General features: G+C 33.8%; 2 long non-coding RNA genes across 2 annotated transcripts; both read right to left on the bottom strand.

Annotated features, from left to right (window-relative positions):
• Window positions 1-1,770: 1,770 nt before the first annotated feature.
• LOC107007697 lies at window positions 1,771-11,684 on the bottom strand. The gene is made up of 2 exons (XR_001455161.2): window positions 11,071-11,684; window positions 1,771-2,196 (listed from the first exon to the last, which is right to left on the bottom strand). It is a non-coding gene; the product is annotated as an uncharacterized LOC107007697 (long non-coding RNA).
• A 12,416-nt stretch (window positions 11,685-24,100) lies between these two features.
• LOC107007450 lies at window positions 24,101-26,697 on the bottom strand. Its single transcript, XR_001455082.2, has 2 exons — window positions 25,980-26,697; window positions 24,101-24,427 (listed from the first exon to the last, which is right to left on the bottom strand). It is a non-coding gene; the product is annotated as an uncharacterized LOC107007450 (long non-coding RNA).
• Window positions 26,698-26,943: the final 246 nt, after the last annotated feature.

Raw genomic sequence — 26,943 nt, 5'->3', positions numbered from 1 at the left:
ATGATCATCCTATCACAAAAATAAGCAAACACAAGAGAATTTTTGAAGAATCTTTTATTTCTTCAATATATAACCACATGAATTCTCAATTACTTTTGCACCAAATTTAAATAAGAATGATCAACTGGTAATGTCAACTGATCTTTTATTTTCGTACACTTAGTTTACTTTTGCAAGTGATTCCACCAGCACCCCCGTGTTTTTGTTCTACAAAAAAAGGAAAAAATGAGTAATTTTTACACAAATATTTATAACCCACTTCTGTTGTATGAACATATTTATTCTTTTCATAATTTATAGTCTCAATATAGTTTTTTCTTTTCAAATCATCAGAAATAAAAAAGATTCTTTTGAAACTTATTACAACTCCAATATTATTGTTCCTCCAATAGTAACACAACTCTTTAGAGTTTACAATTAATTTGTATACCATCACATGTTACATGACAACATCCGTATGGTGAGCATCTCCTTCAAGGAGAAAATTATATTATTATTATCATGATCAAAATGATCACAAGCAAAACATGTTTCTTGCTTACTTTTGTCGTACCATAGGTACACAATCAATGAAATATTTATATTGCCAGGCAATAATATTATTTTAGTCATGACCACCACCTTTATTGGTAAGAATTATTTCTTTATTTTACCCTTTCTATAGTTCATAATAAACATACCATAGTATTTCTGGCGTGTAAACATACACAACCATTGACAATTTTTGCCAAATACAATTTGTTTATTTCTCTCAAACCTCTAGTAAATGTGAGTTGTGAGATATTTCCAACCATACATGAATATGTTCTTATTAGTGTTTTTCCTACATATTTTAACACATTCACTTCCAAAAATGGTCAAACATTCACAATGCTTATTACAATTCACAATCTTATCATGAGTTGACAATAACCATATATACATGTCGTACCTTTATATTTGACATATTTACATGACCCACCTCAACATCACTTTTAAAGATAAAGTGCACCCTCATTTTATTTTATTTTATTTTGATGGAGGAATTATAAAATTTACTAGATTAGGCCCGAAAAAGTTGAGTGTCAAATGACTTTTCAGGCCGAATCACAATAACTACTTTCAACCTTAGAAAAACCATTTTGAGATGATAGAATAGAGAAATTGGATGGATTTTAAACTTATAATACACTACTACCACATTCGCTTCAGGGTATGGAGCAAATTCAATAAGACGAATTTTAAACAAATCATTAAAAATATAATATTTTTGTCTTAATCATCATTTTATCATCATTGTGGTGAATTGAGAATCAAACTCAATGTCATATCATCATGGTACATTAAATCTCAAATTAATGTCTTACCTTCTAAGTGTGATTGAACTTGAATCTACCATCTTATCCTCAAACATTTTTTATTATGTGCATCCGAATTGAACCTAATGTCTTGCCCTTTTGGTGTGATGGGACTTGAATCCATTGTCTTAACCTTCAGATGATATCACATACTTCTAAACCAATAGAACTCAGTCGTGAGCCTTTAAACAAATCAAGAACTATAGAACCAAATTTAGTCAAAATAAGGCATTGAGAGTTTTCTCCCCTCTAGTAATTATAAATATTAATAAGTTCCTCATAATAAACACATAGAAAATCAACATGAAAAATTACTTCTTTATTCTTAAATTTTTTTTAAACAAAGAATTGTTAGTATAATTATAAACCAATGTATAATTTTTTTGGAGTAAAACAAACCAAATATGTTCTACCTGAAGAATATAAGCAAATGTAGGCTCAAGAAAGAAGGTTGAATATTGTATTATTATTCTGGCATATACATGGCTGGATACCCACATTTATAGAAGAGAAAGCTATTTGTATTATGCAAAACCTAGAAAGCCAAAAGCTATTATACAAGACTCTTTTATGGACTCCTACTCCTTGTTCAACTCACTTTCATTCCCGCTCAAGTTGGACGTTGGTAGAGAGACAACTCCAAGCTTGTTGGGTACAAAATGAAATTGATGCTTTGGCACTAGATTTTGATACAGCATCTTGTTTCTTAGATGACCAGGAGATAAAATTATCTCGTTAGAACACACAAAGTCTTGTTGTTGATCCACGAGTGATTGCACAGCCTATCAATTGGCATCTAAGAAGCCAACAACTTGTAAGGAGGATCTGGAAATGATGCGAAGCCAAAATTTTATAGTCCCTGCGAGGTACCGAAGAATATGTTTCACTCCTTTCAAATGAGTAGTTGTAAGAGCATGCAAAAATTGACAAACTGATTGACCACATGAATAAGATCAGGACATGTTAGTGTAAGATATTGAAGCCCTCCAACTATACTCTGATAATCAAAGGTATCAATAGGAGATCTAGTTGGGATATGAAAATCGCTTCTCCTCGACAACGACTTATGGGTTGCTCTATCACAATCCATACTAGTTCGTTTGATAATGTCTTTGGCATATTTCACTTGAATAATTTAGATTCCATCTATATATGGCACAACTTCAATGCCAAAGAAAAATTGGAGACTGCCCATATCTTTTAGAGCAAACTGAGTACTCCATTGAGAAATGATGGTGCATAATCATCATATTGTTCCCAGTTATTAAAATATCATAAACATAGACAAGCAAAATCATAATTTCACCCTTGTGTCAACGCACAAACAAAGAAGAATTGGCATGGCTTGAAGAGAAGCCTAGGTGAAGAAGAGTTTCACTAAATCTTTGGAACCAAGCCTTTGGTTCTTGGTTAAGCCCGTAAATGGCCTTTTCCAGTCGACAAACATGATTTAGGAAATTAGAATCTTCAAAATCCACAGGTTGTTGCATATAGACAGTCTCTATGAGTTTTTCATGATGGAAATCATTTTTTACATCAAGTTGGGGAAGAGGTTATTTTCGTATGGTGGCTTTAGTTAAAATTGTGTGATAATACCCTTCACCACTAGACTAAATTGTCTTCAAAGTCTATACCTTCCATTTTATTACATATTTTCACGACCAAGAGAGCTTCGTATCTCTCGAGTGTACCATCCGTCTTCAATTTGGTTTTGAACACCCACCTTTATTCAACTATATTAATTTGACGTTCCCGATGTGCAAGTCTTTTGGTGTTATTATGATATAGGTCCTGCAATCTTCTCTAATAGCTTTCAGCCAATGATGTTGATATAAGACTTCCTTTAGGTTCTTGGGTTCTCTATTAGGAGAAGACGTGGTAGCTAAAAGTGTTAGAAAATTTGGTGGTTGTGACATGGCTTTTGATTTTGTCTTTCTCACCATTTGATGTGTTATCTTGATAGGGTGGTCATATAGTTGGAGGACACTGCTATCCACTGAGATCAACACATAATTTAATACCTACGGACTCACCAAGATGCGGACATGTTGATGATCAGACTTGTGGATTATTTTCTTGAATTACAGTTGAAGAGATGATTTTCGAAGAATGTAGAATTTCTATTTGTGATTTTGTTGTCGGGGACCTCGTCTAGGCAATATTGACACTGGTAGCATTTGGTTAACCAAACGACAGAGGCTCTACTATGTTCTAATAATCTTCATCAACAATGGCGTCTTGAAAAGCTTCAGGAGTAGGAACAACTTGTATTTATCAATTTTGTACTTTTATGTACTTCCTAGTATCGTAAAGTTCTCGCTGGTTCAATTATGATGTCTTTGTAAGTGCACAAAATGTAACTGTTGTTGGCCATATCCTGTGTAGAATTACAAAGAAGGGTAGACTAGTTTCATCATATATTACATGTCGTGATATATAAACTATTTTCTTGCGGATGATAGCATATAAAGCCCTTGTGTAGAGAACTATATTCAATAAATACATAGGGAATATTCTTGGGCTGAAATTTATTTATTTTGTATCCCTTCAAACGTGGATAGAACCTAAAACCAAAGATCTTCAAACCTGTGTAATCTGTTTATTTTGTGTAACTTCTGAAAAGGATACTACATTTTCAAGACTGGTGTTCGGAGTTTGTTGATAATATACAAGGGTGTCAAATAGACGGGTTAGGTTGAAATCGGAAATTTTACAATGGGTTTAATAAAAATCGGATTGGGTTTTGACCCGCCCAAGTTTGGTTGGGGCACAAATGGGCTAAAAATGGGTTGGGTCTTGACCCGCCCAATTTAACCCAATTAATCTTAATAATTTAATTTATTGATCTTTAACTTTAATAATCATAATTTTAATTTGCGCTCAAGAATTTTTTGTTAAAAAAAGTGACAAATTGATAGATAAATCCTAAAAGATGTTAAATAGATAATAATGTCATATCTTCAATATAGAAACATATATTAATAAAAAAAAAAATTAAAATGGGTTGAAATTGGAGATTGAATTGGGCTTAATTGAGAATTCTCTTCAAATGGGTTAAGATTGAATAGGTTGAGATTGAACCCAACTCAAATTATCTTGAGCCCAACCCTTAAAATTCTTGGCGGGTTGGGTCGTACATAGGTTGGGTTCATTTTTGACAGCCCTAATAATATATGTTGTTTTCATAAGCGCTTCAACCCATAAGTAAAAAGGGACACTAGCATTGTGTGGTCAAACCTGTCTCAACTTAGTGTGTGTGTTTTCTTTTGGCAACTCCATTTTGCAAAGGTGTCTGTACATGATACATGTCTTTGAATTCCACATTCAGTAATAATATCGATAAACTTCTAACTACTAAACTATCAACCTCCATCACTATAGAATACTTTTATTTTCCTATCAAATTGATTTTCTACCAATCACTCAAAATTAACAAAGGTGGAGAAAAAATCATACTTTCTTTTCAATGGGTAAAACCAAGTGTATTTTGTGTGATCATCTACAATAATCATGTTGTATACGGTGATGGACCCCATAAAACACAAAGAATTTCGACAAGAAGTTCAACCTCAACTTTATTTGAATTCTCAAAAGGTTGTTTACAACTTTTTCCCATTTGACATACAGTGCAAATAGAAAAGTTTTTGTTCCAACTACTAATTCTAACTAATATATTAGAATGTAAAAAACCCATAGTCCTAATATTAGGGTGCCCCAATCATTGATGACCAACTTAATCAGATGCTTTATTCGAACGTACAACAACTAGAGCTTGATACACTTCTCCATTTACACAATTGGGATCCAAAGCATACAATTCTCCTTTTCTACTCCCCTTTGCTAGTGTACTCCTTGTTTTCTAATCCTTAACAACAAACTCAGTCAAAAATTTCCAAAAGACATTCATTTTCACTTGCAAGTTTACTTACAGAAAAAAGAATCTGTAATTTAGGTACAACTAGAAAATTCTTCAATTGCAAACTTGTACCTATATTTTTATTCACAATATGAGTAATTTTAAGTTATTTTCCGTGACCTACCATAAAAAACCCATTCCATCGAATAAATTAGGGTTTTTTAAAGTATCTGTTGTCTTAACATATGATGAGTTACTCTACAATCCATATACAAATTGTTGAGATGGCTCATTAACTATTAAGGCTGAAAAGCCTATGGTGTTTCTTGTTAAGATTGATAAGAATAGTCCTACCTATACAAGCAAGTGACGGTTGTGTGATTGTTTCTTCAACAAATTTTACATGTGCTTTCTTGTGGTGGAGTGATCCTTTGATTATATATAGTGAAACAAGATTGTCTCCCAGTTGTGTAGTTATTTAGCTTAGGTCCTTGTTGATCTCTGTCTTAACCTTGTCATCTTTATATCCTCGACCTCTGCCAAAACTTCCTTTGTTTTTCTGAATTGAAAATTCATGGCCTGATCAACATTATCAGATTCACTATTATATTCTCGCATGTTGAATCCTTTTAGTGCATTACCAAACCCAAGAAAAGTTGGATATGGAGGCTTACTCAACATGATGGTCTTAAAAGTCTTGTATGTGTTTCCAAGACCCTTCACAAAGTTTATAACTTTGCTTTCTTCGTCTAAGGATTTGTGTATGGCTGCGAGGATATCACGAATTCGTTTAAATTCTTTCACATATTCATCCATATTTTTTGAACCCATCTTAATATTCTAAATTTTTTGTTTTAGTTGAAACTCTTTATCTTTGCTAGCTTGGACTCCTCAGTCATGGTTTTGGCGAGCCATCTTCGAACCAAGACATCCCTTTCTTCCCATTTATGGAACTTAAGATTCGATATATCTTTGTATTTTTTTTGCTACAACTGGTGATGGTGGATCCTTTACATAATCTCGCCAACTTTCAAAGCCTACATCAAATCACCTAAGAACAAGCAGCAGTATTCTCCAAAGTTCTTCCCCAAAATCCAAAGGATTTCTCCGTATACTGTAACATTTAAAAATTCCAGGACTTGTCTTAAAGCCTAACATAGGTGACTTGGGGTATAAAAAATTGTTTCAAGACTTATCTTAATGAATATAGGTCATTTAGGAAGTTTAGGAACCAAAATGTCCAAGAACGTCCATGGTGTCCGGAAACTAGTTCTAGTGAGGTACTAGAGTGCCTAAGCCTATTTGATGCGCTTTTAGAAGTCGCAAATTCATGAAATTAGGTGGAAGGGTGTATAACTTGCGTTTAATATGATTCGTAGTTGAAATGTCTGGGTAAGAATCTCCAAGGACCAACAAGGGCCCTTGAGGAGGACCCTTGTACGTTGGTGTCAACACTTCCTGTACAGTGTGTAACCACGAGACACAGTCGACGATCCATGTGTGGGACGACGGGGCATCATTTCCTACCGTAGAACAACACCTAGACTCTTTTTTTTTTTGAAGAACCCCAATTGCATAGTCTCTGACAAGAACGATGGATGTTCAGCATGGAAGGGCACAGTGACCATCGACTCACAGACAGACCGTCGATCGGGGTCTCGTCTGTGAGGGTCGAATTTCCTGCACATTTTAAGTTAGTTTCATTTAATTAGTTAGGGGGTTAGGTAATTAATTAGGGGTGTAAGGTAATCTAACTAATTTAATTAAGCCCCAATATAAAGACCCCCAACCCTTATTAGTCTAAACACACCTCACTAAATAAACTTTCTTCCTTATCTCTTCTTTCTCTCTATTGGAAGTGACCATTGAAGACAAACTAGGGGTAGATTTTGGGTGACAGAAAGGGAAGATTTCACCATAAAATCTTCGTCAAACGTGAGGTATGGGATCTTATTCACCTTTGAGACTTCATTCCTCAAAGGGCTCCTTCAAAGTATTTCTAAAAGTTGGGTTTTCAAGTGGGTTCATTCAATTACGAATTTCATGTTAGGAACTTACTTTTTTATGGTTTCTTTAGGATATAATGAATATATTAACATTTATTTTAACTTGATTATGATAATTTGTGATTGTTTGGTCTAAATAGAGGAACATGATCCTTAACCTTAACCCTAGGTTTGATCTTGGTGTGAATTAGGTTTTGATCGATTCAATTGACTTGACTAATGGTTAAATAACTATTAGATGATATTGTTACACTAATCATGAACAAATTATGATGATCTGTAGCCTTTCTTACTAGTTCTTGACAAGTGATCTAGGTTATGAGAATTGACCTAAGTATCTTGTCTTAAGCTTTGATTTAGTATTGAATTATAGTATAGTGATTCTCCTAGTCTTTAATCATGTTTATTATTGAATTATTATATGTTACATGTAAATTCGATTAAATTGAGGGTTTATGGTAAGGCCTAAATGATGAACTATAAAGGAGACTTGTTAAGTCTTATGATCTCTATCTTTACTTCTAGTTGTGATTAATTGTGGATTAAGTCATGATGAAATTTTGGAGTATGCCTTGTATTAGGATTGATAGGATGGTATGATGTTGAATTGAAATGTCTTGACTATGTTGTGAGGTTTATTAAGGTGTATGTGGTATAAAGATACTGGTGACTATTTATGTGCACTATTATGATACGAAATGTTAATGTGCTAACCTCACTTATATGAATTATAATGAAAGGACTTATACACATACAATTCTTCTTGAGCTATTGATGATGATGATTATACAAGGGGTAGACCCTATGACCTAAACTAAGCTATGATTGATAATTAAAGGCTTAAAGACATTTCAAAAAGGAGCTCTAGCTTAGCACCGAGTAAACTAGATTGAGGAGTGTCCCTTCCCACATAGGGAAGGTAGGAGCACTAAAGTACTGTTGAGATTTGAGACTACGATGCATAGAGCATAAATATGGTCCCAACTATATCTCCTAGTTCTTGAACTATGTTTCCTCCATAGGAATACTAGCTAGTAGATCCGCGTAGTTGCTATGTTTTATGTTTTGGTACTACTTTGGCAAGTAGTCCACCTTCTTTCGTTGTAGGGTTTTATGACACCGGATTCCACACTAGAATATGTGGTCTATGTTGGTTAGATCAAGATGTTCCCAAAAGGTAAATTGAATTAAAGGATTGAACCCTAACTAGGACAACCTAAGGGTCTAGCTTAGTCTAGTTAGGGTTATGGGACTCTACCTAAGCATTGCACTAGTTAGCCTTGAGGGGAGTCTTAGGAGTATGTTCTTATTAATGCTTACGTTCGTGATGCTATATGATATGTATATGATGAACTTGCACATATTTGATACTATATGTTGATTAGGTCACTTATGAGTATGTGTTGGGTTATATCGTTAAAGTAATATGAAATGTATATCTAAATGTCATTTTATGTGAAGTAGGGTGTTAGTCATGATTCTTGTTAGGTTTTTTGATTAAGGTAATGGGATTTTGCTTGGGCATTGCACTTGTTGACTTGATAGGAGTTCATGGGTAATTGTTTTGCTTTGTTATAATGAAATGTACTCTTACTTAAGCTTGTGATGTCATTCTTGATGATAGGGTTGTAGTAGATTATGGGTTCAAGTATGATGATACGCATATTACTTGTTTGAGTTAGTAAGCATGTTTTGTTACTTGGTATGACTTGCTTGATTATTCATAAGACTTTTAAAGGGTAAAATAGCATGGTTTAACTAATGTCCCTTTTTAGCATGTTTTGATCATATATGTGTTTGTGGTCTCATACATAGAACAAGTGGCGTACTAACCCCCTTTTCTTTTATTTTTCCCAAACATTTTAGGTTTCGCTCATTGAAGGCTCATTCGAGACGATTTGAAGAAGTCTTAGATATTCTGTATCATCCAAGTGGGTAGGTCCTCACTTTCTGAGGGCGATGCCAATATCTTGCTTATGGAGTTACTTCGTTTTTCTAAGACTCTTATGTTCGTTCAACTTTCATTCGAGTATGATTTGTATAAGCCTATATTGACTTATTTAAATTGATGTAGGGCTATGCCCAAATTGCTATAATCGTTTAGATGGTATAATGTGAGACAATCTTTGCGACTATTTTCTATCTTATAGATGCATGTTCAATAAAAGTAGAAGGCTATGTAACCTTCTGATACGAAGGGTTTATGTATACTCGATATATATAATTATGTGCATGTAGAGGTCTATGTAAACCTCCAAGTAGAAGTAATTAATGTTTTAAATATTCTGCTAAATTTGACATATGAATGTGATGATGTAAACTAAGAGGCTAGTCTTAGTCCTCAAAGAAGACGACGACACCGGTTACATCTAGGGGGTAAACCCGGATGTGACATATATTTTCTCACCATGTAAGTGGGATTTTACTAGTGTATTCCTTTCATCCACTAGGTCCCTAAAATTTAGTCTGGCTCTTATTCTCTATACCATTTTTAGACCCAGGGTTTCTCCAATCTTATATCTTTGTTGTGAATCAGTTCTTATCGTATTATTAATCAGATTATCATGTTTTCGTGAAATTGTTGCTCGATTCATTGCATGAAATTCAGAACCCAAGTTTTGTAGATTTGTTTAATTCATGAAATACACTAGCTCGGACACATAAATAGATATACATGTCTCAGATTACGAATGTCTCATTGTCAGTTATAAATCTTGTATTCTCAAATTTGCATGTCAGAATATTGAGTTATTTAGTATTTTAGGTATATTGTTTGTAAACATTCTAGTTGGGAGTAATCTTAGACCAAGCTGGACTAGGGTTCAACGTACCCTCTTAGTCCTAGAAATACGTGTCCCCATAGGTTTATAAGTCCTCTTTATTGGGCATCAGATTAAGTGATCATGCAATAATGCCTTTATACCATTGCAGGGTAGATTAGGTCGTCTCAATGGGGCGTATGCATCACACTCCACGTTTAGTTAACATGGTTTTTTGTCGGTTAATAGTAGCTCCACAGTAACAATTTTGTACATTTAATTGTACTTAAACTAAAAGACAATTTAGAGCTGAATTGATCATTTTTAGAAAGAACTTGTAAAATATGAAAAGAGCACATCCATAATTAGTTGGTAAATCCAAGAATGACCAAAATGACATCAACCGACAATAAACTAGTGTGACAATCATACCAAAATATGATACTTTTGGAAAACAATAAGGTGAACCTCACAGTAAATTTGCACGATCATATCTAATCACAATCATAATGACATTTTGAGCTTTGAAACAATAAAAAGAAACCAACAATAACTAAACTCAAAGCTAGCAATATGGTCTTAGAATTTTAACTTAAGCTAGAACAGAGGAGAACACGCAGCAACTAAAAGGAAACATCAGAATTATATTATAGGTAGGTCACTCATAAAGAAGGAACCACATTGGAAGTTGGATTGAGTATAAAATGATTAACAATGCTGCTATGAGTTGAAGCCGAGTTGCCAAAATTCATAAAATTTCAAGTTCAAGAATAACTAGATGTTATATATGTAACAATGTTAGTAGTAACAAACAAGATAAAGATATATTAATTCTTGGAGACCTATTGAGCATAAACATCAAAACTCCACGAACACGCGATTCACAGCAACATGAAAGCTAAGCTTAACACTTAACTGATTCGAACAATTAATTCAGGCAAGATATGGATAACAGAATGACCAACCAAGAATTCCAAAAGCAACGGCAGTAAACCATAACCATTCACATCCGACTCAAGGGAGAACGAGACAAGAAAAAAAACCAACAGAGATAGAACCATCACATAATACTCTAAGTCGAAATGAAAAGGAAGCAAAGGACTAAATATTACCTTTTTCTGGGATGTTGAACTGAGAACAACGAGCTAGCAACGACTTCTCTACTAAGTTCGACTTGAGCAATAATCAATAAATCCGAAGGGAAATTGGACGAAGAAACCTCCAGGAATTTAGAACTAGAGAATCTTTCTAAGGATTTTTCAACTGTAGAAATCGATTCCTAAGACCTTTTATAAGCTATTTGATAAGCAAAATGTGACTGACTTCTTATGCCCTTTCTCATTTTTCTTCCTCATTTTTTCCCTATTTTTCGGAACCCTCCAACTCTTTTTTTTTTCAACACATCATAGAGAAAAAGATAAAGGTATTTATAGAATGGAATTAGGGCAGAAAATAGGGGGAAACTCGGGATGGATTTTGAATGAATTCAAAATTAAGAATTTGAATTCCCTGTTAGGATAAGGTTGAGGAGTTCTAAATAGTACCATTCTTGTCCTATTCTTCAACGAAAAGAGCATTGTAGTAGTCCGGTTTTTAAGCCAAGACGAGGGAGGCGTTGAAATGGAAACACCTGGACTAACCGACAATATGGTTTACAAAGACGATAAGGAGAGAGGATAGAATGACGCACTGAATTCGCGCCTGGAAACAATTACATTTCTGGGTTTTTCACGCTGCTCGCTGGAAAGAAGAAGGTCGGGTTTTGGTTGAAATTGGTGGGCTGGGCTTTTGTTGTATTGTATTGTAATGGTTGGAAGAGACTTTGTTGGGTTTCTTTTGTGAACTGGAAATTGGTCCTAGTTTGGGTCATTTGGGTTGGCTGAAAAGATATCGAATGGTAATGAAGAAGTGGGCTGATGGAAATTGGGAAAAGGGGCCCAACTTTATTTCTTAAATTGGTTTGAGGTGAGGTTAAAGATGGGTGGGATTTTCGAGTAAGAAATAGCTAAACTCAGTTAAATTAATAAATTCAGCTAAAATCTAATTAAGACAAATTAATATTAATTAATTAACGAACTTTTCAATTATAACACAAAAAATAATTAATTTATCGTAAACTAGTGATTCAAAAATATTACTATAATATAAACTAAACTAATTTAGTAAAATCTTACAAAAAATAAAATCCTTTTTTAAGATGATTTTTGAATATTTATGAAATATAATAATTATATAAAATAATATAAAACATACGCATTATGTAAAAATTATAAGAAATGACAAAACTATTCAAAATAATGCAAACTTTATATTTTTTCTTAAAATTTGTAAAACTAATTATTTTAAATTGTTTGAGAATTTAAGAAGATCATGAATTAATTCCTATCGGGGTGGGTCAAAATTGGATGTCGACAGTTGTCTCTCATTTTACTTGGATTGATGCAAGAAATTCGAGGAAAATGAAATTGATCATGCCAATTTTGACCGAATACATATTTATATTTAGGATTGAATGTGGTACAAACTTTAGGAATTATGGTCGAACCCTAGACAAAGGGTTTTACATATCTCAGGTTATATGAGAATTCGAGCCACTTTCAGTTCGATATGCTTGATTTCACGCACAATTTTGAAAAAGTTCTAAAGTCACTCCGACACCAAATTATGAGGGGATCACAATGCTCAAGAATAGGATTTAAGAGCGAGTGTTGGAATACTGCTGAGTTTTCAAATTGAGATCGCCTACTTATCCTAAAAACTTAGGAATCAGGCTGTTTGTAGTTCGACTAGATCGGTTGAAAAGGAAATCTATTATGCTAGATAATCTTTAACTAGATGAGTGACAAATTAAGTCGAGTATGAAAATGAGACTGTAACCTCTTAGTCATGAATGTGGCGCACTTCACACCCATAATTAAGAGCTTACACAAACATAATTTTCAAAGCTCGTGGCGCATTATCACTCGGATTGCAAAGTTTCTTCCGGACGAACATTAAGAAATCTAAAGAAAATCCCACATGTCTTCTGACAGGGGTGTGATTATTGTGGTGGAAGTCGCTCCTCTGGTCGCGTCCTAAGAGTTTGATACTCTCTTCAGACTATGTCCCAATTTGCTGCTAAGAAAAAGTTCCACGTTGTGCTGCATCCTTGTTGATGTCGTCCGCACCTGTGGTTTGATTTGAGAATTCATCCTCTTGGATGCTCTCGACAAAGACTAAAACAACTTGTTAATAGAAAATGTAACTGGAAAAGTGGTAGTATATCTTACGATGCTTTTCAGTTACTCTTGATGTGAAATATGTCACATAAGCATGTTCAGTGTATGGCGCTTTCAAACACAGCATGTCCATTACCACTCATGATTTGCTAAGAATTTGGAGATGTCATTGCTTGATTTCTGCATAGCAAACTCAGTGATCTCTGCAACGAGATAGATGGCTCAATAATTATCAAACTTAACGAGGTGGATGACTCAATGATTATCCAACTGTAACGAGGTGGATGGCTCGATAATAGTCCAACTATAACAAGGTGGATGTCTTGATAATATTCCAACTGTAACGAGGTGGATGGCTCGATAATAGTCCAACTGTAATGAGGAGGATGCTAGATGGTTATCCAACTGTAACGAGGCGATGCTCGATAATATTCCAACTGTAACGAGGCGATGCTCGATAATATTCCAACTGTAACGAGGTCGATGCTCGATAATATTCCAACTGTAACGAGGTCGATGCTCGATAATATTCCTAATGTAACTAGGTGGATGACTCGATAATATATGCTTCTAACAAGGTTTCACATCGTGCTGCATCTTTTCTTTGATGTCGTTTGCACCTGTGGTTTGATTTGAGCATTCATCCTCTTGGATGCTCTCAACAAAGAATGAAATAAACTTTTTAGTAGAAACTATAATTTTAATAGAGAAGTGATATGCTTTAGTGTTCTCGGCAAATGTTCTGCATCAGCCTCTGTCGGTCTTGACGCAGTAGATGATGACTTGGTATGATGTGAAAATGATGCTCCAGTGATAGAAAGATGATGATTCATTGGTAATATAATGCTGCTACCTGATAGGATGATGACGTTGATGCTACATTGATAGGATAATAATTAATGATCAACCGGTGAGATGATGTTGACGCTCTATTGATAGGGTGATGATGCTCCATTAATAGGATGATGATGTTCCATCGGTGATCCATTGATAGGATGATTTTGATCCATTGCCAGGATGATAATATCCATCGATAAAATAATGGTGATGTCCTTCTCGATGGTGGTATTATCTCATTTGATAATACTGTAGAAATGTCCCTCTAGGAGGGTCTCACATTACCACGACTGATATCGATGCAATTTGTGAATCTTCTTTCTAATGTTCATAATGCTAAAGACAATGTACTTGAATGTCATTGTAGATGTTTCTACATGGTGAGAGTCATGTTTTCACTCGTTCATAAACATTTGCACTCAGTTATAGCTCATGCTTTGCTGGAAATTTGAACGAGGTGTTGTTGCTCGTATTCTGAACTCTTCTTTTTTTTCTGAAAAACTTTACTGACTTTCCTGCATCCACAGAAAAACTTAGTTTTTAAAACAAATTGATATGTGTTGACTTCTTCAAACACTTGCTCCTTGACTTGCTATCTTCAGTTGATCGCTCCCATCTCTTGTTTCTCGATAGACAAGATAAAACATTTATGCAAAATATTTGAAATAAATAGGTAAAATCTTTAAGAAAAAGGGTTTCAAAAAAAACTGTAGCTGAAAAATGTCACTGCCAAGTATCTTGTCACGTCAAGTTTGTGGTTGATATGTTGAGATCTATCAGACAACTTCTCAATAGGATTCTGAAGACTGTTAAAATTTTGACGATAGGAATCCTGAAATGTCATAGATTGTTAAAGTTTACTTCTGATCTTCAAAACGAAAGTTTAGGGATCACTTGAAGTTACTTCGGAACTCCTGATTATGTTGGAGTTATTCACAACTACTTTAAATCTCTAATGCAAACAAGATGAAAACTTTTGAGGTCATCCTGAAAAATTTCTATCCTAGTTAACTGTCTTGGTGTATCTTGAACTGTTGGTGAGAAAAATCATGGAATTTTTTAGATCCTTGACAAAACTTGTCCAGTTACGATTCTCAACGTAACTTCAGTCTTGACTAATTGGAGAGATCTTCATCTTTAGAATTTTTGAGGCCCCTCAAAAATTTTGTCCCATTTTCTATTGTAAAGGAAAATAGAAATCTTACGGGAGATATGACCGAGCCGTTGTGGCGACTACGTATCCCATTGAGGCAAGAATCAGGTCAAACGTAATTCCTATCTCGAGGATTAATAAATATAAGAAATTTACAAAGAAATGATAGAGGCCAACATAGGCCTCCTACGTATCTCATTCTTGAGAATTCAAGTCGAACCTAGTTCAAATACAACAATAATTTTCTAACTAAAGAATATAAAATAATTACAAACAAATGATGCATTACAGGAAAGAAATAAAAGAAGCTCTGAGTCTTCAAATAGAACATCTCTTGAATCATCTGAGTTGATTGACAACTTGAGATGAATGTGTATATTCAGTCACTATGTGGGATCAAACAAAAGCTTCGATGTATCTTCAAAGTAAATTATTGAGTTCTCTTTTTAGGGATTCTCCCATATTGACCCTGATACTGACTTCTTTGACACATTCATACTTTCTTAGATTTTTGGTTTTTGTATCATCAGATGCGACTTACCCTTAATCTCAAACTGTTTCAATCTTTGACAAGTTGTTTGAATATTATGACCTCATCGTCATACTCTCATAGCCCATCTTCATCTGTCCCATTTTGTTCATTCAGCTTGTGACATGACATGATATTGGCCGGTTATATAAAAAAAATATTTTTACTGAAACCAAAAATAAAGATTGTTAGATAAAAATTAAGCAAGCAAAACAAATTTTCAAAATATAAGAGGCTTTCATTGAAAACAAGGAAATATGAACTTTGTCCATGATAATGGGCTATTTTGCCTTTTTTCAAAACATTACAAGAGAAATTAAAACATAAGTAGGCACAAATGGTAGGTTTTGAGCCTCATTCAAACTACCAGCGATTTGGAAAACAACATAAAATTCAACTTTTGTCTATTAAATTGAGCGAGAGATAAAGAGCAGAGTGGAACTCCAATTAAGAACTTGCTCCATCGGTTCAGCGTCTCGTATGCCTGGCGTCTCGATCATCTTCTTGGGTGCAACATCATCTTCAAAAAGGTCCCCACTTCCTTCTCCAAGACCGTCATCTTTGGCATATTCTTCTACCACAAAGGACTGATATAAACGAGGCAAAAACTTTGGTAGAACATGATTATTCGCCTTCTTATTCTGATCCTCTCTTGACACAGAGGCAAAAGCATGATGGAGTGTCATGATTGTAAATCGAGTTTCAATTATGCTTGGAGAACCTGCAATTTTCACAAAGCTGTCAGGACCAGTTGCAACTATCGCCTTTACCATGCACAACTCATCCTCCGTCTCTATCATATTGATAGTGGCACCTCCATTTTTAGGAAGAGAATTACTATAGAAATTGGGTGTAGTGGTCTTGACTACATTCTGGTCGATCAGGTCCTGGATCTTCTGCTATAAATTGATACAATCTTCAGTATCATGCCTAAAACTGTTGGAATGATATGCACATATTCTATCAGCTCGATAAAATTGGGAGTTAGTATCAACAGGCTTGGGCCCAACTGGATGAATAATACCTGTCGCACTCAGTTGCTCAAACAAGTTCGTCCTACTTTCAATGAGTGGCGTAAAATTCTGAGCAGGTTTTTTATCGAATCTCGAACAAGGAGGATCATAATGAACTTGTTGAGGCGGAGGTATTTGATGATAACTTGGGGTATTTTGACAAGGAGGTGCTTGAGACTTTGGGTCAATCATGTTATTAGTGACTCTTCCACGATTAGACAGTGAATTACCATTGGCATTGGAAGTGACATTTTGAAGTGTGACAATTCTTTGATCAATCAAGTCTTGAATTTTATGCTTCAAATTGATGCTATCCTCAGTGGTATGTCCAGTACCTCCAGAATGGTAAGCACAATGAAGATCAGGTCTGTAAAGTCTGGAATTAACATTGACATTTTTCGGATTAATGGTTTGTATTAGACCAACCAACTTTAATTTCTCAAAGAGTTGGATTCGACTTTCAATCAAAGGAGTAAAGACTCGAGTAGACTTCTTCAAAAATTTCTGACAAGAATTATTTTGTGAAGATGGAGGTACTTGACGTTAATTGGAAGGATTTTGACGAGTAGGTGCTGGTGTTTGGAAATTTGGATATTGTGGGTTTTGGTAGCTACGAGGGGAATTTGGGTAATTTGGCAAGCATTTGGATAACTTGGAAATGGAGCTTAGTTATTTGATTGAGAATGAAGCCTTGTAATTTGGACGATTTTTGTGGTGGATATTGGTAATTTGGTTGGACGACGTAAGGATTTTGTGGAGCTAAAGGTAGGTTTGGATGGTAAAGACTTCCGCATATTGAGACCAGCATGCCTCCTTGACCTATGGCTCGATTCAAATGAGATAGAGGAAACATCTTCCCTCTTCCTCCTCAATGGTCCTGGTGATTTATCTCGGGAAGTCATTCGGATGATTTTTTCGATCCTAAGACCATCTTCAATAGCTTCACCAATTCTAACTATCTCACTGAACTTCCCTCCTAAAATGAGTAACATCCTGTTGTAATACTCGAGCTCTTGAATGTGCACGAAAACTTCAATAATTTCTTTCTCGGTCATAGGAGGTCTAACCCTTGCGGCCTCTCTTCTCCAACGGTAAGCATACTCGCGATAGATTTCAGTAGAATTCTGTTTGATTCTCTCCAAAGAGTATTGATCGGGGATGAAATCCACATTATATCCAAACCTTTGAATAAACTCTTTAGCCAAAGCGTTCCAACTTGTTCAGTGTTTGATTTCTTTAGAAATAAACCATTCCAAAGCTTCTTCTTTCAGACTTCGACTAAAGAGTCGCATCAGCAAAGTCTTATCTATCCAAACTCCAATGAGTTGATCAGAATAAGCCCTCAAATGAGTCAAAGGATTTTGAACTCCACTAAATTTATCAAACTTTGGTACTTTAAAACCTTCTGCAAGCTCCAAATGTTGATGACGACACAAATCTTCATAATTGAACCCTACAATGTCTGGAGTGTGTCGAAAGTCCTTCATTGCATTCCTGACTTCCTCTCTGATGCTTTGCTCAGCTTTTCCTTTCCTGACCATACACTCATTTTCCTTCTTCTCAGAATGTTCGGGTTCAAAATGTGTGGTAAGAGGAGGGTGTGGTTCAGGTGATATTGGAAGATGAAATGTGGTTTTTAGAGGTTTAGGTTGAGTGGTAGGTGGGTTTTGGACAATTTGAGTAGGAATTCGATGATTGAGAGGAAAATTCTGGAGAATGTTGGTATCTGGATTGTGAGAAGTAGGTGACTTTTAGTGTGAAGAACTAGCATGATGTGGGTTAGGGGTGGTTAAGTCAATGAGAGAAGGTTTTGGAATTGTAGAGGTGGTTGAATTGTTTGGGAAATGCTCGAACGTTGGATCTGAAGTAGGAAAATAGAGTGGAGGCCTCTCATTGTCTAGAGTCGGAGTGTTAGAAATGATAGCAAAATTCGTCAAATATCGGGTCTTATCCATCTCCTCCCTCATTTCTACACTCTGTTGGAACACTTTTGCAATCAACTTATTCTGTTCCGCAATGGTAGTCTCATTCACAGTAATTTCATTCAAAACAGTATTCTCAACAGTTTCAACCATTTTTTCTTTGCCTTTTGACAAACATTGGTAGGAGAAGGAACTTTTGGGGTCTTTGGACCTGGTGAAGTATGGATGTTCAGCCACTTTCTCAACACAAATCAGTTTTGAATACCTGACAAAGAAAAATAACTCAAAGGCAATTGTGTTAGTCTGTGTCGATGATAGTTAATACGAAATATCATACACATTATTGTAAACACATAAGAGTTGCTTCATTTGAAGATAAATTAGCCCACGTAAATAGAAAGATGACTCAATAGATAGAAATTTGTCTATTTATTTTAGGATTAATGAATCAAATGTCGACTTGAGTCGGGACAAAGTCAATTGTATCTTTCGTTGTCGTACTTCTGATTTTTGATTGAGACGTAACTCTAATTTCCTTGTAAGAGTTGAAAAAGATAAAATTTCTCAAACTAGGGACCGAACCTTGAAAGGCTGCCTATGTATCTCACTGAGGAGAACTCAGGTCCTACGTAGTTCGACTGATTTGATTTTTTATGCACTTTGAGACGATGAATCTTTTTTCTTATATGAGAGTAATAATTGAAAAAATAAAGTTCGAATTTTGTCGAGAAACTAAAAACTAGAAGAGTATTTAGAAACACTTTTCACAGTGACTTGACATTTGTGCTTAAGGGCTCTAAAAACAACTTGAAGAAGAGTAAGCTAGAATATCTCCAAATAAATCAACATATTCACATAAGCAGTTATAACACATAAATAAAATATTGCGCGTTCTAAACAAATATGTGACCCTTTTGTGCCAAGGGTAGGCCTAGTAATTTGAGGTATGTATAAGTTATTTGAAATATTTCATTGCCCCAAAAACCAAATTTATACAAATTTTATGAACAAAATAAATGGGGATACATAATAGGGAAAATAGGATTCAAAATAATCAGTCTCCCGCAGGGGTACGACCCTAAACTATGCTTCCATGGAAGGTTCGTCCTTCTTCATTTCTTCTCGCCATTCTTTGGATGGACTAGTAGCTTTCGAATCTCTTTCTTCAACCTAAATAAACTATAATCTAATCCTTACCCCATGAGACAATGGAATTTCAAACAACGTATACATCCTTCAAATTTAAACACATAAGTATGAACATTCATTTAAGCCGTGGATCGTTTTGGACTCAATGTGGTCTTCTAATGGGCCAAACACGCCTTGGTGTTGGTTCATCTTAGTTCGAAATGCTCTAGATTCGAGTTTTGGTTTAGCTCTGCACTAGTTGACTAAGAGTGGCTTCGAAAGACCGGGAACCCAAGCGAACAACTTAGGATGGAATTCACGACAACCATTGGACGCATGACGAACTAATAAATTGATGATCATTCCACAAAAGGGTTGAGTATACAAAAGTACGATTGTGGTTCCGCAAACCGTCCCTTCATATACTATACATACAACAAGAATATGTCATGAAATGCAATGATGGTTATAAAATTTAAAAACAATAAACACAAATACTCATTTTAGCAATCAAAAACACTTAGTCAAACAATCAAATCTCATAGTTAGAACTTAATAAGTCCCGAACGGAGTCTCCATTTTTGTTTTACGAAAATATATATAGTAAAAGAAAAAATGACTAAGTTTCAAAAAATCAATGTCTTATGATTTATGAAAAATCGAATTTCAAAATTAATAGAGTTGCCACATTATTTTTTAGTAAAAATCAAGAAAACTTACAATTACTTTTCAAAAGATTTAAAACAAATAAAAAATTGAAAGAGGGTTCGAAGTTCCAATGTACATTCAGAGATAGTGTTAGGCCCTCGGAATGCCCGCTAACTCGCGGTTGATCGGCGATTTGACTAAATGACTTTCAAATTATTTCCAAATTTTAACTAAATATAGAAAACTTATTTTTATTTATTTACTATTTTTTTTAATTAATTATTTTTAGGGAAAGGAGGAAGATCATTGTAAAAGGATAGTGACTAAAGTGGTTGATAAGACTAATAAAATGAAAAGCTAAGTGACCCATACAATAAATATATATATATATATATATATATATATATATTTATTGTATGGGTCACTTAGCTTTTCATTTTATTAGTCTTATCAACCACTTTAGTCACTATCCTTTTACAATGATCTTCCTCCTTTCCCTAAAAATAATTAATTAAAAAAAATAGTAAATAAATAAAAATATATTGAATGTAAGAGAAATGACAATCTCGAGAATTTAATAAACCTAAAATTAAACCATGAAACAAACAAAGTTAGTCAAAATAATATAAATAGGAGTAAAAGGGAAGAGAGTATAAATTTGGGCCTTAGGCTCAAATCATTATAACTATCCTAAAACTGAAATGACCCAAAATGGATCTTGACCCATTTGGACCTGTTGGGCCTCCTGGAATTTCCTTGGGGCTTCTGGCCCTATATTCCCTTCTCTTCCACACTTAAAATCTGTGTATACACCAAACGTATATGGATGTTTACGATACATATTTTGACTCATTTCCCTGTATATTGGTATGTATTCTGAATGAATGCTTCCCATTCAGACTTCCTTCACCTGTTTTGTTAGTTCAAACCTATATATGACGATTCTTTCCATGTATATTTGTGTATACGATTGTATACTTCATGTATATTGTGCCCTCTTTTGGGATTTTTGAGACCTGAAAAATTACCGATCCCTCTCTATATTCCTCCACCTGTATATGATGCATTTTTATCATACATATCAGCGTGTATTGATGTATATCAGTGTATACAGAAACTGTATACCAATGTATATCAGCCCTTTTCTGCATTTTTCGCTTCCGCTTGCCTTGTTTCATCTTCCCTTTCAACCCCGAACACCAAAGGCTAACTCGATACGACTCAAGGATATGCAAGGAGGGGATTCTAAACGGACTCGGATTGGTAGCACATGTGCAACAAACGAAGAGAAGAGACAAAAATTAGTATCTAACTTGTAGCAATGTTAATCATTTAAGAGAAATGAGCATTTAGAAAAGTATAAATTTTAAGAATCCCATAGAGTAAAAGTGAAATTACCTTCTGTCCCTACTTTTTTTCTAATTACATAAATCTCATATTTTATACATTATGGATACATAATTAAGGATTCGGGTACACTATTGGTTATACATCATGTCTTCCTTGTGACACATTTTAAGGAAAAATAAAACTAAAAAATTAAATTAAGATTCCATAATATCCATTTGTTCCATTAATTAAGGAAAAAAACTAAAAATCAAATTAAGATCCCTTAAATTGTGTTATTCCATTCTTGATTATAGTCAACAATTCAGTCATATAACGTAAAGGAACCAAAACTTCAAATTTCTTCTCCCTTTTCATTAATTAACCTTCAAAATTATGAAGCAACTCTCATGTCAAAGAAATTGACAGAGCATCGGATAATGATTTTGATCGGCCTTTGCTTGAGCATGCAAAAAGTGACAGTAAGGGTCTTTTTGATTCCACACAAGAAATCTCTACTTGTGAAATTGATATTCGGAGCAACTAAATACATCAGTTAATTCAAAAAAATTTGATTGAGTGGATACTAAATGCTAACCATTGTGAGAGTTGTATCTATTTATGGTTCCTTCATATTCCATTGAGAAATCTACGATTGCGACTTTCCAATTTTATATGCATCTTTTTAATGAAGAATGTGTAACAATTTTGTTTTTAAGAAATAAGTAAATAACATATTAGAGACTACTATATTTAGATCTCAACATGTATGAATTGATTCTTCTCTCTTAATGAGCTTCTTACTATCCATTGTCATATTTATTGTATCATGTTGTTGGTTGTTAATGTGTACCTGATAGATGTAGTAAAGTGTGTACAAAAAGATGTATTAGATACTTATTGTATTAATTCTATATTAAAATTAGTGATTAATGTATCTTGTTCTTTTTTGCGGCTCACTGTACTATTTTTTTGAATGATACACGAGACATTAGCTGCTTTGTAGTGAATTATCATATAATGTATTGCTAATTTTTAAATGTTTGCATATTCTTACATCTTCTTAATTTATTTTTTCAGTGAATTTGTTCTAGAAGAAATTGTGTTGCTAACTTGATACAAAAAAGGATGCTTGGATGATTAAGGAACCAAAGGGGGAAAATCCAGATAAAAAGCTAACAATACACACAAAGTGTCGTGCACGTTGTGGACAAGAAGGTCACAGTAGACAAACTTATACTTTCTTTTCCAAAGATTGTTGAAACACACTTTTAAAAATGCATTGATGTTTCAGTTTGATAATTTTCAATTTATAGGTTTTTCATGGATACAATAATCTACACTACAACATATTGTACTAGCTTATGAACTTTTGAGATAATAAATAGAAATATTTCTTCAACTTTGTGTACATTTCTGATTGATAATAATATATTCACATCGTTAAAATATAAAAATTTGTAAATCTGATATAATATATAATGTTTTAGATACACTACTTATATAACGTGTGATTTTATTTTTGATAATAATGTATATTGAACAACATGATTGTGAAAAGTTATGTTTACTGTAATAAAGTATAACATCACAGTAAAAAGAAAGCAATGTTTGTATCTAATTCATTATGTTATGAATTTGATACATGTTTTAAGGAATTTCGAAGCAAATTACAGCTTGTCCTTACCTTTTTTCAATTTACAATTTTTTTTTAAAATTTGTGTCATTGAAATACATCACATTCATCCATATACATAACAATTGATACATTAGATAACGTGACATTTTAGATTAAAAAGAAAATTAAACGTAAAATTAAATGTCAGTTTCTCAAATCACACAAATCAATTTGATGTCAATCTCTTTAAATAGTATCAACTTTAAACAATCAATATTTCAAATTCTTCTTTCAAATTTCTCCCAGATAGTAACAGAATAAAAAAGATCAAAAATAGTAGCAATGTATCAGATACATTAAGAATAAATTAAAATTTATATATCATGTCTAAAAAGTTAGTGCATGATACATTACTATTATCTTATTTTGTTTGAGAATATTATGTTCTATAAAAGATACAATAACATTGTATCATGTCATGCATAACATAATGTGAGTTGATACAAACAAATATTGTCGGAATATTAGTGTTTATGTATCAACTATTATATTTGATAATGCCTACATATACATGTCCTTCTAGTTGAATATGTTTGAGTGTATGTATCTGATAGTAAAAGATGATAAAATTTGTAATAATTATATATCAAGTACATAATTATGATCAAGACATATCTATTTTGCATTTCAATTTTTTAAGGTTATGTATCAAGACTAATATTTAAACATGTGCATGCTGAAATTGCAATGTATCATAATGCTAAAACGAAGACATCATATATTAATTTAAGAAACAAAAAAAATAGATACATTAAAAATCTGAATCATATGTATAAAAAAAATGAAAAAAAAAATCAACAATTTGATCTGGTGAAAGAAATAAATGATAAAGAAATCATTCTACACTTTTTCATTTGCTTTGTATCAATTCCCACATTTTTTCCACTTTCAACATTGGTGTCACCCATATATCCCAATCTAAAGCCCTTATCAGAGTCACCAACAATTCCACCTTCTCCCCCTTTTTAGGCATTTTTTCACAATCGGTTTTGAAGTTGATGATGGATCATTCCTCGACTAATTGGATAATAATATTAAGTAAGATTAGGTACTCTCAATACTAAAAGAAGGAGCACCATCTCTTATGTATCAGGAGATAAAAAATTAGAAGAAAAAATGAAGGGTAATACGGAGAAGAAGAAACACTATTTTTAGATCTACCTTATCACCAAAAATTTAAAAAGAGAATGAAAACTTGAAACTAAAGGGAAACGCATAAATAATATATGCATTGTTTGCATATTTCTTAATAGTAGATCTCATGATCCATTTTTTAGTAAGAATCGTGAGAAACTATTCATTAGTAAAAGAGAACAAGTTGAAAACAAAACTTTGTTTTTGAGCGTTTGATGCTGCACAAAAGAAAAAAGTAAATGTTGAGTAGTTTCAATTTAATTGACAGGAGAGAGAATCCTTTTCAAAATCAAATTAATATGAAATCTTAACAAATAAACATGTGGAGTTATTTTAGGGAGAGATTAAAGGAGTTAACAAAGGAGTGGATAAATTTGATTTTGGGTGAAGATATTTATGTGTCTGAAAAATTAAAGAATGGGTGAAGATATTTATGTATCTGAAAAATTAAAGAACTAAAGAGAAATAAGGAATTTATGTAATGTTTTAAAAAGGTATGGAATAATGGAAAATAAGAAAAGAAAAGATGTGTATATATGTAATTTAACCTAAATACAAGTCCCAATTCTAGCTAAATGGTCAGTGACTTTCTAAGCTTATATAATCATAAACAAGTGTGAAAGTAATGTTAATATAAATATCTAAGAAAGACAAACTTAAATATAGTTCATATGCATCAGGTGAAAATAATGAAGTAAGAAACAATACTTTCAACACAAGGATGGAACACTTATATTAATGAGATATAAATGTACTTAAACTAAAAGACAATTTAGAGCTAAATTGATCATTTTTAGAAAGAACTTACTTGTAAAATATGAAAAGAGAACATCCATAATAAGTTGGTAAATCCAAGAATGACCAAAATGAGATGAACCGACAATAAACTAGTGTGACAATCATACCAAAAGATTGTACTTTTGGAAAACAATAAGGTGAACCTCACAGTAAACTTGCACGATTATATCTAATCACAATCATAATGACATTTTGAGATTTGAAACAATAAAGAAACCAACAAAGGCTAAACTCAAAGCTTGCAATATAGTCCTAGAATTTAAACTCAAACTAGAACAGAGGAGAACACGTAGCAACTAAATGAAACATCAGAATTATATTATAGGTAGGTCACTCATAAAACACAAACCACATTGGAAGTTGGATTGAGTATAAAATGATTAACAATGTTGTTGCGAGTTGAAACTGAGTTTCCAAAATGCATAAAATTTCAAGTTCAAGAAGAGCTAGATGCTATATATGTAGAGATGTTAACACTAACAAATCAGATAAAGAAATATTCATTCTTGGAGACCTGTTGAGCATAAACATCAAAACTCGACTAACACGCGATTCACAGCAACATGAAAGTTAAGCTTAACAATTAATTGATTCGAACAATTAATTTAAGCAAGATATGGATAACAGAATGACTAACCAAGAATTCCAAAAGCAACGGCAGTAAACCATGACCATTCACATCCGACTCAAGGGAGAACCAGCCAAGAAAAAAAACCAACAGAGATAGAACCATCACATAATACACTAAATTGAAATGAGAAGGAAACAAAGGAGTAAATATTACCTTTTTCTGGACAGCTGAACTGAGAACAACGAGCTAGCAACGACTTCTCTACTAAGTTCAACTCGAGCAATAATCAAGAAATCTGAAGGGAAATTGGACGAAGAAACCTCCAGGAATTTAGAAAGAGAAAAACTTTCTAAGGATTTTTCAACTCTAGAAGTTGATTCCTAAGACCTTTATAAGCTATTTGATAAACAAACTGTGACTGACTTCCTATACCCTTTCTCATTTTCCTTCCTCAATTTTTCCCTATTTTTTTGAATGCTCCATCTCTTTTTTTTTTCACCGCCTCATAAAGAAAAAGATGAATGTTTTTGTAGAATGGAATTAGGGTAGAAAATGGGGGGAAACTCGGGATGGATTTTGAATGAATTTGAAATTTAGAAATTCGAATCCCCTATCAGGATAAGGTTGAGGAGCTGTAAATAGTACCATTCTTGTCCGATTTTTGAGCCAAGATGAGGGAGGCGTTGAGATGGAAACACCTGGACTAACCGACAACATGGTGTACAAAGACGATAAGGATAGAGGAGAGAACGACGCGCTGAATTCGGGCCTGGAAACAATCACGTTACTGGGTTTTTCACGCTGCTCGCTGGAAGGATGAAGAAGGTCGGGTTTTGGTTGAAATTGGTGGGCTGGGCTTCTGTTGTATTGTATTGGAATGGTTGAAAGAGACTTTGCTGGGTTTCTCTTGTGGACTGGAAATTGGGCCCGGTTTGGGTCATTTGGATTGGCTGAAAAGATATCGAATGGTGATGAAGAAGTGGGCTGATGGAAATTGGGAAAAGGGGGTGAGGTTAAAGATGGGTTGGAT

This window comes from Solanum pennellii, chromosome 12 (genome assembly GCF_001406875.1).
Source record: "Solanum pennellii chromosome 12, SPENNV200".
Lineage (NCBI taxonomy): Eukaryota > Viridiplantae > Streptophyta > Magnoliopsida > Solanales > Solanaceae > Solanum > Solanum pennellii.
This window is presented reverse-complemented; position numbering and strand designations above follow the sequence as displayed.